Below are 11,123 nucleotides of genomic sequence, written 5' to 3'. Positions count from 1 at the left end.
CAGCTCGCAGGGGTCCCAGGGATGTGACCCCCTCTCTCCCTTCTGATTGACCCACCCGTGGAGCATGCAGCAGTGGCGCCTGGTCTAATTTGCCCAATTCAGAACAAACAGGACACCCCCTGCCACCAGCCGACCTATGGAGGGCCTCTCTTTTGTCCCCAAACCTCTATCACTCACTTCACATGCTTGCACCAAGCGCCCCTGACTCCAGAGGACCCCTCTCTGACCACCGAGGTCCAGTGGGGTCTGGACGACAGAACCAGCATGCAAGATCTTTGCTGGGGTCCAGGAAGACGCTGCGCTCCCGAGGCGTGTGGCCGCAGCGCCCCCTTGTGTTGAAGCTGCGTCTCCGAAGGTCCAGAAAATGAAATTGTAGCCTGAGAAAAATGAAAGAAGGACCTTGGAGACTTGGAGGAAGGAGGGAATTGGCAGAGAGATGGGCTAGTGGCAGGAAGGTGTGTGTGTGGGGGGGGGGGGGGAGAGAGGCAGGTAATGTATGTGGTGGAGGCGAAAACAGAGCCTGAAACTTGAACCAGCCTAAAAGAAAGGAGGCCTAGAATTACAAAAGACCCATCACAGGAGCCTAGAAAATCATTGAGATGCAGAATTCCCAGAGCACGGGAGGGTTTCAGGAGGGTGAAGCTAGACTATCTGGGAGGAGAAGCTGGAACTAAGCCACGCAAAGAATATCCAAAGAACATCAATTGCCCCCACGTTGGAGCAGTTTCCTCCTTAGCAAACGCCAAGCGAGGGCCTGGGGCGGCAGCCTGGGAAAACTGGACATCAACTAAGTTGGCTGCAAAAGAGCGCGCACCTGTAGGACCAATTCTTCATCCTTGCTACCCAGCTACGGCCGGAACCCTCATCCTGTCTGATTTTTTAAATCAAGGGTCAAAAATGAAAGTGAAAGTGCTTTGGGGGTTCGTCTATCTTTCCGTGACTCAGCAGGACTCAAGCATTTGGGTGAACTTTGGGGAGAAAAGGAAGCCTGGCGGCTCTGGTTTTTTTTTTTTTACACTTGATTCCGTTGTCTTTGGTGTCCCCTACTGACAGGATCCTGGATTACAACTTTCCAAGGTGGTAATTTAAAAATGGATTCTAGGTTGGAAATATAGAATAGGGAGAAAAAAAGTGGATTCTAGAACCAAAAGTCCCCCAGGAAACTTTTTTCCAGAAACCTATAAGATGGAAACTCCAATGTCTTTGTACTCTGATGCAAACACTCTACTATCTAAAGAACCCGACTCCTTGGGTCTTTCTGACACTGAATTTCTGGATTTTCTGCCCAGGAAAGAGGTATTATATGAAGAGGTTTGGGGAATCTGAAACAGGTTTAGTTAGCTCAGAAGAACTTTAAAAGAAACTTGAACGGGGAGCAGAATTAAGATAGAGGGAAATCACAGGAGGTATTGTGGGGAGTAGAAAAAGGGTGTATGTTAGTGTATGCTGAGAAGGAAAAGCAGACCCACAGGGATGATAGGCAGGAAAATGTATCAGGTAGATTTGACATGATTTTAGCTTATGGTCCTTTGCACCCCATTGCTTTGGATCTTGAGACAGCATGGAGGAAGTGGCATGTCCTTTAAGCAACTGCCTTACTGAAGACATCACACAAACCCAGCCAGATTCAAGCATTGTTAGGAAACAATCCAACTTTTCCAAAGTTCTCTCCTGTTTCTTGAAGTCTTCAAGACATACGGTCAAACCATGGTGATGAGGCTGGTGCAATAACACAGCAGGTAGGACATTTGCCTTGCAGACAATTAAGCAGAGCTTGATACCAGGCACCTCATATGGTCCCATAAGCCCTGCCAGTAGTGATCCCTGAGTGCAGAGCCAGGATAAGACCTGATGTAACTCTTCAACAATAAAAAATTATGCAATTAATTACACCTTAAGAACATCTTGAGGCAGGGCTTGAGGATAGTACAGCCAGCAGGGTGGTTGCATATGATCCACCAAGCACTGCCAGGAATCAGAAGCAACCCTTAAGCACTGTCAGGTGTAATTCCAAAACCAAGAAAAAAATTAAGCATTTATGTAATTGCTCTATGCCTATGCCAGCCCTCATATTGGGTATTTCAACAGCAAGAGACATGGAGGTGTTAGTTCATTCCCTGTGACTTTAAGACTTTCTACTCTTTAGAGAAGAAAGTGGGAAACAGGGTAAAGGGGAGGAACTTGCTGAGGACACCTGAGCTGGCTTCTATCAGACTCAACTCAAGTCAGAGGCCAAACTTTTTCCTTCTCCGCTAGTGTTCAGGCTGGATGAGCTTGTCCCCTTCAGAGAGTCTCACTCTCCTTCTTGAGAGCTGGCTATGAGACTGATAATTTGACCTATACTCAGTAGACCTTTTTTTTTTTTTTTTGGTTTTTGGGCCACACCCAGTAACGCTCAGGGGTTACTCCTGGCTATGTGCTCAGAAGTTGCTCCTGGCTTGGGGAACCATATGGGACACCAGGGGATCGAACCGCGGTCCGTCCAAGGTAAGCGCAGGCAAGGCAGGCACCTTATCTTTAGCGCCACCGCCCGGCCCCCTCAGTAGACCTTTAACCCCTTCAATTACTATCTGGTTAGTAGGAGACATACAACAGCTTGATGACAATAGTTGATAAAACTTAAATAGTTCATAGCTAGTGCTCTTAATAAATGACTTGTTGCTACATAATAATAGCAAAGTTCAGGGCTTTTCAGGGTGTTTCTCATTAGAAAGTGCCTCTCTGGGGCCCGGAGAGATAGCACAGTGGCGTTTGCCTTGTAAGCAGCTGATCCAGGACCAAAGGTGGTTGGTTCAAATCCCGGTGTCCCATATGGACGCCCATGCCTGCCAGGAGCTATTTCTGAGCAGACAGCCAGGAGTAACCCCTGAGCACCGCCGGGTGTGTCCGCCCCCCCCAAAAAAAAAAAAAGTGCCTCTCTGAATAATATTGGAAAGTGCCTCTCTGAATAAACCTATTCATGTAGTCAGTATCGAGTGACTGGTAAGGATTGCTTCAGCCATCCTGTCTAAACTTAGTCGGATGTACACGGAATCTATTATGCTGAGTGAAATAAGTCAGAGAGAGAGAGAGAAAAACGCAGAATGGTCTCACTCATCTATGGGTTTTAAGAAAAATGAAAGACACCCTTGTAATAATAATTTTCAGACACAAAAGAGAAAAGAGCTGGAAGTTCCAGCTCACCTCAGGAAGCTCACCACAAAGAGCGATGAGTTTAGTTAGGGAAATAACTACATTTTGAACTGTCCTAATAACGAGAGGAAAATGGAGAGCCTGTCTAGAGTACAGGCGGGGGTCGGGTGGGGAGAAGGGAGACTTGGGACATTGGTGATGGGAATGTTGCACTGATGATGGGTGGTGTTCTTTACAGGACTGAAACCCAAACACAATCATGCATGTAATTAAGGTGTTTAAATAAATTTTAAAAAAATTAAAAAAATAAATAAACTGAGATCCAAATTATTGTCAGACTAGTCCCAAAGAGATAGTTCAATAGGCAGAACACATTCTTTATATATGGAAAACTCAGGTTTGATTCCTAATACTTCAAAGTCCCCAGACATTGCCAAGAGTAACCTCTCATCATAGAGTCCAGAGCACTATAAATTGTGGCCCAAACAAAAACAAAACAAAATATTATTGTAATACAGAAAAGTATATTCTATAATAATTACTACTGCTTATTTAATATAATTACTATAATTGGATCATTCTAAACATTTTACTTCTATAATTGTCCCTAGCTCTTTATGTAGGTCTGACTATCTTTATTGAGACATAAAATAACTAAAGCACAAAGAAGATATTTATTTGTGGGGCATTGTAGTAAGTCTAAGAGTGGTATGCAAGATTTGATCTCAAGGGACTGGAGCTATAATAGTACAGTGGGTAGGGCATTTTCCTTGTATGAGGCCAACCTGGGTTCAATACCTGGCATTCCCTATGGGTCCTCAAGCTTGTTAGGAGTAATTCCTGATTGCAGAGCCAGGAGTAAACCCTGTGCTCTGTTGGGTGTGTGAGGCCCCAAAACAATTTGAACTCAAACCAATTTAAATCCACAATGGCCTCTTAACCACTATACAAAATTCTAAACAGCCCAAAATGTCAGTCAAGATCCTAGAATCCCCAAACACCTGTCAAATCCTATCATGTTTCAGGTTCAGATGGATCTCACATGAATTAGACTTGTTATATACAATAAAAATAGCTGGGGTCAGGAGATAGTACAGCTCTTAGATTCCCAGCATCCCATAATGATCCTAACCATGATCAGGAGTGACTCCTTAGCACAGAGCTAGAAGTAACCCCTGAGAACCCTCAGGTGTTTGTCGCCATCTGACAAATGTTTTCTACTATAAAATTTACTATTTTAATTAATAGTAATATCTACTTCCTTTCAAAAGTATAATATATGATCATGATTTAGAATATCTGATTATCATTTAAAAATTACTTTTGCCACTTATCTATGCATTATTTCACACTATTCCCCTCTATCTGGTTAAATTTTCTGTGATTCTGTGTCAATTTCTCAGATTCTAAGTAATCTAAGGGGAGGAACAAAGGCTTTGACTTTGTGTCTTCTTGGCATGACTTTTTATTCTAAATTACAATCTTATGAGTATGAATATAAAAACTAAATATTATTTTCATATCTTTAATATCTGGCAAAAACTTGTCACATAAGTAAGTTCAATGGATATTTTAAATAAATAAATTAAAATGGAATAATGTATTAGTACATTAAAAAAAAAAGGGTCTGGGCTAGAGCCATCATATAGTGTGTGCAACAGTCTAGTACTCCTAGAGGGTTTATTGGTGTTTGGTTTTTTGTTGGTTTTTTGTTGGTTTTTTGTTTGTTTGTTTGGTTGGTTGGTTGGCTTGTTGGTTGGTCTTATTAAAGAGACATGTAACTTTTTAAATGTTAAATAAATAAATAAATAAAATCTTCTAGAGGGAAAACTTTCTTCCCATAAATTGCTTTTTAATTTTCCTACAGTATACAAATATAGGAAATACCTTGTTTTAGTTTGCATTGCAATGTTCATGTTCCATTGAGTGAATTCCCTGCATGCTTAAAGGAGCTAAATAATACTGCAGAACTAAGATGTCATTGAAGTAGGTATTTAAAAAATATATTTAAGTGGCCAGAGTGGTGGCACAAGCAGTAAGGCATCTGTCTTGCTTGTGCTAGCCTAGGATGAACCGCAGTTCTATTCCCCAACGTCCTATATGGTCCCCCAAGCCAGAAGCGATTTCTGAGCACATAGCCAGGAGTAACCCCTGAGTGTCACTGGGTGGGGCCCAAAAACAAAAACAAAAAAAAATATTTAGGGGCCGGAGAGATAGCATGAAGGTAAGGTGTCTTTCATGCAGGAGGTCATCAGTTCGAATCCCGGCGTCCCATATGGTCCCTCGTGCCTGCCAGGAGCAATTTCTGAGCCTGGAGCCAGAAATAACCCCTGAGCACTGCCGGGTGTGACCCAAAATCCACAACAACAAAAAAAAATTAAGTGCAATAGTTTCTCTGCACTGAAATACATTTTTCTGAGATGCTTTAAATTCATATTTCAATCTTTGTCAATCAGCAGGTTTCCTTAGAATCCATCACAGTCTTTCATTCTGTCAACTAAGTTTTTTGAAATGTTATTTCAGTAAGTCCTTAGTATTTGGGATTGCATTTAAGAATAATTTTTGAATTATTCTTAAATATTTTTATAAATAAATAAATTTACTTAATTCATTTATTTAAATTTAAATAAATTTTGTATAAATATTAGTACTATTAATATATTTGTTTCATATGCTATAATTTCATTCTTGAAATTTCATTTTGTTCACTCAATCAGGATTAGGATTTGGCTAGAGGGGGGAATATCTAGGGTGCAAGGGTTTTTTGGTTTGTTAGGTTTTGTTTGTTTGGTATCTGTTTGGTGCAGTTTACAGTTTTATTAACACAATAACACGTGCTCAAAGGCTGCCTACTCATTCTCTTCACTGGGCAGCCTGGCACTCAGCTTGGGGACTCTGATGGCCAGTCAGGCTGATTAATCCATAATCGCTTTGTGATTTCTGGATTTTGCGATCTCAGCACAATAAGATTTGCTGAACATCAGCAGCAACTTGAGTTCCTGACATAATGGACCAGAAATATTCAGAAGCCACTGGCAGTGTGTCCCCTAACCAAGTTTGGACATCTAGATCTGGCCCCTGAATCTTCGGTGCACCCTATTATCAATGCCTTTGGGCTCTCACCAGTTCCACTTCATCTTCACCAAGCAGTCGGATTGGTGCCTGATGAATCTCCTGGTCCTTTTTTAGATGATCTTGAGCTTCACAAGGGATCTGAGGGTGGCCATGATGACTTCTAGCATGAGCTGGCAGTCACCTCCACAGGTAGCACCAAGGATGAGGAAGAGGACTAGGGTGCAAGTTTTTAAGATCTTCAGACTCAGGATTGTGCAAATGTAACCTCTGTGTTTGCCCCAGGCTAAATAAAAGCCAGTGCCTCTTAAAATTGCCCCATGTGCCAACCTTACTTTATTCTAGTCTGTCCTGACTTCACCATGTTTTATTCAACACCCATATATTGTAAGCAATATTGATGAATGAGACAATGAGATTCCTTTCAGTAACCAGTATTATTTAAAGCCCTTTATAACGTTGTCGAATTTGAGAAATAGCTGATTTCCAGACATTACCTAGCTGATTCAAAAGTTATTTTAATCTTTCTCAGAGCAGTTCTCTTTCATTTGGGTGACAATGTGAAAAAGCTTCAGCCAAAAGAAGTGATTTAAATGAAAATGGTGAGTTCAAGAAAAGCTCTCCCATCTTTGCCACCTCTTGACTTGAATGCAAGTGGGATATCTGGTGCAATGGCAGCCACTATGAAATAATGAAAGAAGGGCCAAAAGGTAGTCAGAAAACAACTCTGTGATAATATCACTGAGAAGCAATGTCAGCAATTACCTGACTTTCCAATCAAATCATATGAAAAGAAAGTCTCTATTTGCTTAAACCATGATTGATCAAATTCTCTTTTATACACAGTCAAAAATATTCCTAAATAGTGTAGCTGGCAAAGCTTCCTCCTATAGTCTTTAAATTGACCCAATCAATTTATATTGATCCAAAGGTCAATCTGTATTGACCATTACCTGTGTAAAGTAACTAGAAACTTAGTGTTGGGAGAGCCCCAATTTTCCCTGAGAGCTGGGAGAAAAGAGAACTTGATTTCATTAGAACCTCCTTTCTCAAAAGTAGGTTCTCAGCTTCTCACTACCTCTGGTGCACAGTGAGAGTAATGGCTTAGCCCGATATACAAGGAGCCTTGCAACTAGCACAATGTAATACACAGCTATGTCTAATAAAAAAAATACAGAGGCCATGGGTTACGGGATCTTTGTCATAATGAGCATCCCTGGGGAAACTTTGGAGGAGAATTGGCTCTTTGCAGTATCATTATCTATCTTGCTCTTCCCCTTCCATTCCACCTTGAGTCTCTGGAGTTTTTACCAGGAAATTACTTGTAATCTATTCTGAGCCAGAATCTTGCCAGATGAGAGATCTTAAAGAAGCAGAGAAAAGTCTACAGAACAGAGTTTACCATGGAGGGGAAGGAAGGTATGGTGTTGGGACACTGTATGCATGAAACTCTATTATAACAGACTTGTAAATTATGGTGCCCAGAATAAAAGTAAAGCATTAACTTAAAGGGGCTGGAGCCATAGCACAGAGGTAGGGCAATTGCCTTGCACATAAGACAAATCTAGGACAGATTTGCTGATCTAGGTCAGATCTTGGTTCGATCCTTCAGCATCCCATATGGTCCCTCAAACCAGGAGAGATTTATGAGTGCATAACTAGGAGTAACCCCTCAGAGTCACCGGTATAACTTGGGGTATGCCCCCCCAAATTAACTTAAAAGTAGAAAAAATAAAATACTTTTACCATATAAAGTAAAGCAAAATACAAAATACAATAACAAAAATCAAGAAGAAAAGTTTTGTTCCAAACTCCTTGATTACAATATTATGTTCATAGAAGCAACCAGATGATTTCCAAACACCTCACTTTTCAGCATCTCTGAGGGCTTAGCTTTTTGGCAATTTCAAACATACCCTAACAATAAACCCAATATTCATTTTTCTCATTGCCAGATGAGAAATAAAGCCACATCTTTTACTGCCACTTTGCCCCTTTCAATATTGGTTACCAAACTTACCTATTAATTATTTTATAGTCACTAACAGATTATTTGTGAGTCATTGGGAAGTTCATATTTATTTTAGAATCACTTAGAAATTCTGGCAATTATCTGCATCCTGTGTTTCATAAAGTATGTTTTGAGTGCTCCAAGGTGTACGAAGAAATAAAAAGTTGAAGTCAGGGTATCACTATCATGGATATCATGGATGCTGCCTTATAGATGGGAACTGTGCCCAGGCACTCATAACAAAAACAGGTTGCTGTCTCCAAAAATGATAAATTATTCTTGCTCTTTTTTACATTAAAGAGGTTTAGAGGCATTTAAAGAAGTCATCAAGAAACCACTATCTGTCTAACCTGCCCTAGACCTGATTCTCAGAGCTGCCTGAAATGACCACGTAAAACCAAATGGCTCCAGCCATCAACCGCACACTGCAAGTGGCAAAGAAGAGAAAGAGTGAGGACAAGAGCAAAGAAGAGAAAGAGTGAGGACAAGAAGGATTTATTCCAAGATAAACAAGTTCCTAGAAGTGGTTTCCAGGGGATTCCATCTGTCTCCTTCACATGAAGCTCACTGATCTCTCCTACAAAGGAGTCTGGTGTAACAACTAAATATTTGTGACTCTCCTTACCTAGACTGAAAGTTGTATTCTCTGGGGTGATATTAGGAAGTGTGGTCTGAAGGAGGTGATAAATTATGAAGCAAAGCCATCATAAAATAATGTGTGCCTTACCAAAGATACCTGCGAGGTCAGTCCCCTTCCTGGAGGACAAAGCAGAAAAAAGAGGCCCTCTTCTGATCTTGCAAGCAAGCACCTTAACCTGAAATTTCCAACTCTGAACCTATGAAAAGTACAGTAAATGTCTATTTCTAGCTGCGCCCAATCCACAGTATTATTACCTACTCAAATAGACTGCAACAGAGACAACTGGGATATGTTGCTGGGTTTTTTATGTATTCATCACTCTCAGCTTCTATTTATAGCAGGAAAATGGTCATTAAGTAAACAGTTTCTGCCATAGTTGGCAAAAGAAGTAGCCTGTCAATGACTTACAGCTTTTCATCCTCTTCTCAAAGCAAGTATCATCTTTCCCATGGGCACTTGTAAAGGACAACCTAAATTTAGGCAAACAGCCGACAAAGATCAAGACATAGCACCCCATATTTGTTTCTTCACCTGGTTTTCTAAGTATGGCCATCTTAGAGAACAGTCACAAGCATTGAATCTGTGACTGCTTCCATGCATCAGTAGCAACGATTTGTAACAGACCTTTTGGCCCACAATACATAAAATATTTAGAATCTATTTCTCAAAAGAATAAAAAGATGCTGGGCCAGGTTACCTTGTAAAAGACAACGGAAATAACAGGAACCGTCACTTTAACTCTGCTAAAAGAGAAATCTTTTTGTGGTATGTTTCACAAATATTCACTATCCACTTGTCTAGAAAATTGACCTCTTATAAGAGAGATTCTCACAATAGTCGACAAAAATTCACATTTTACTTAATGCTTGTGTATGTAAGAGGGAACATGGTTGTCCCTATTTTATAAAAAGAAACTATTTTATGTAGTTTTCCCTACTTTATATAAGGAAACTGAGGTACAAAGAAATTTAGCAGTTTTCTTCTTTCAGTGATTAAGGAGCCAGAGTCTCTGAGCAAGATCTTTTGTAAATTATGTGCAAGATTTACAAAAGTATTCTAGTTTTTTTTAAAAAACATAAAATGTTAATAGGCTAAGAAAAATGGGCATTTTTCCAAAGAAGATATAAAAATGGGAGGAGTTGGATGTAGCTCAGTGGGATAGGATTTATATTGTATGTGTGAGGTCTGGGTTTGAGCCCCAGTCACACAGATGGAAAAAGGTCTGCTAAGGGCCAGTAGAGAAAGGAAACATGTTCAACAAACCCAATTATCAATTAATTTAAATAAAAACATCCCTGACATAGTACTTCGTACATTTTAGGGTGATACCAAAAAAAAGTAAGAAATAAGAGCTATGAGGATGTGGAGACAAAAACCTCATTTTACACTGTCCCTAAAATACCAATTCCAATAGCCACTATAGAAACCAATATAGAGGTTTCCACCAAAAAAAATAATAGTTTCTTTAGGGCCAGAAAGATAGTATAGAGCTTAAGTTGCTGCCTTATACCACATAACTTCTCTCAAGAAGAGCCAAAAGTGGTCCCTTAGCACAGAGTCAAAATCAGATGTGCCCTTCCCAAAATTTTTTGTAACTTTCCCATATAACTCAGTAATTCTACTTCCAGAAAAAAAGACAAATAAAATTATATTACTATCTTAAAAGTTATCTTCACCCTTCTATGTTCTTGTAATATTTACTCACAATGTCCAAGATATGAAATTGACTTAAATGTCCATTGATGGATGGGCAAACAAAAGGAAGATTCCACTTTCACATATAAAACCCTTGTAATGGTCACAAAAACATCATACAGTGAACCTGAGCCAGGATTCAGAACTAAGTTCAAAGCACTAGTAGTTGCAATAACTGATAAGTTATGGAGCACTTTTCTCATCTTTGCCATGGGAAAAATTCCAGGTGAGGTCAAAGGGACCCAGAATTCCTTTCAAAGAAAGGAAAGTCATCTGTGATCTGTTTCTAATCGTTGAGGTTGTGCTGTTCAGTTGAGGCATTTGGGAACTTTTATTTCTGCTTAACTTCAAGTTTTGAAAGGATGTCATAGGGTGGGATGTCAGGTAGTTCCAGTTTAGAAGAAAAACAAGATGCTGAGTGCCAAGCAATTCAAAGAATATCACTGATGGCATAATTTTTATTGATTTAGGAAGTGTCAAAAAAGGCCCTTTCTGAAATCCAGCCATAATTCTATGATGCTGTCTTCTTTCAAATGCAAGTTTGTTTATGATGTATAGAACACTGCCTTTATC

The sequence above is a fragment of the Suncus etruscus genome, chromosome 2 (assembly GCF_024139225.1).
Source record: "Suncus etruscus isolate mSunEtr1 chromosome 2, mSunEtr1.pri.cur, whole genome shotgun sequence".
NCBI lineage: Eukaryota > Metazoa > Chordata > Mammalia > Eulipotyphla > Soricidae > Suncus > Suncus etruscus.
This window is presented reverse-complemented; position numbering follows the sequence as displayed.